A 691-nucleotide genomic window follows, 5' to 3' on the forward strand; every position below is an offset into this window, starting at 1 on the left:
AAAATAAGGCGATGTCTTGTCTGCTGACGGGGAGAAACAGACAAAAGAACTATGAAAGTTCCGTAACAAGTTCAGAGCGGCTTGTTTCAGCGAAAATGTGACGATGAAATCGAATTATTTCTGGTGTGTTGTACACTTTTTCGATTTAGAATATTTAGAGACGCTCCTGATCCATGCAAGGAGAAGCACAGAGCTGAATGCAAGTGCTATGCCACCCACAACTAATGATTATGACTATGTGCATCATATGATTATGATTTTCGTAAGCTACGAAGTCACATCTTAGAAAACACACAGGTTTCGGGGCGCCTTACTAAGTTTTCCTTTCCATTTTGTTTACAGTCTGGTGTTTTGCCGGCGTTCTCTGGTTGAAATGCCTTGTTGATGTTTTTGACCTGGTGGAACCACCGAACGCTGTAAGCGTTCGACGCGGTCGAGGAAACAGCAATGCAAAGGCACCAGTTGGGAAAGATTAGACTTCAGGACCACCGTTAAGGCGCTGTGATATAGCATAGCCGTAGTTGTTAATTATAACAGATGTACAGCGATATGACTCAGAGCAAAGATACGGCCTTTTTATGTTAAAATGTTTATGTTTGGTGGCGTGCATTTGCCCTAATTAGTTTATCTATTAGTATTTCAGTATCGAGTTTCCAGGATCCGATCCAATCCAGTTCCGTCCGTTGAAATT

The sequence above is a fragment of the Pollicipes pollicipes genome, unplaced genomic scaffold (genome assembly GCF_011947565.3).
Source record: "Pollicipes pollicipes isolate AB1234 unplaced genomic scaffold, Ppol_2.1 Scaffold_7231;HRSCAF=8579_pilon_pilon_pilon, whole genome shotgun sequence".
Classification (NCBI taxonomy): Eukaryota; Metazoa; Arthropoda; class Thecostraca; order Pollicipedomorpha; family Pollicipedidae; genus Pollicipes; species Pollicipes pollicipes.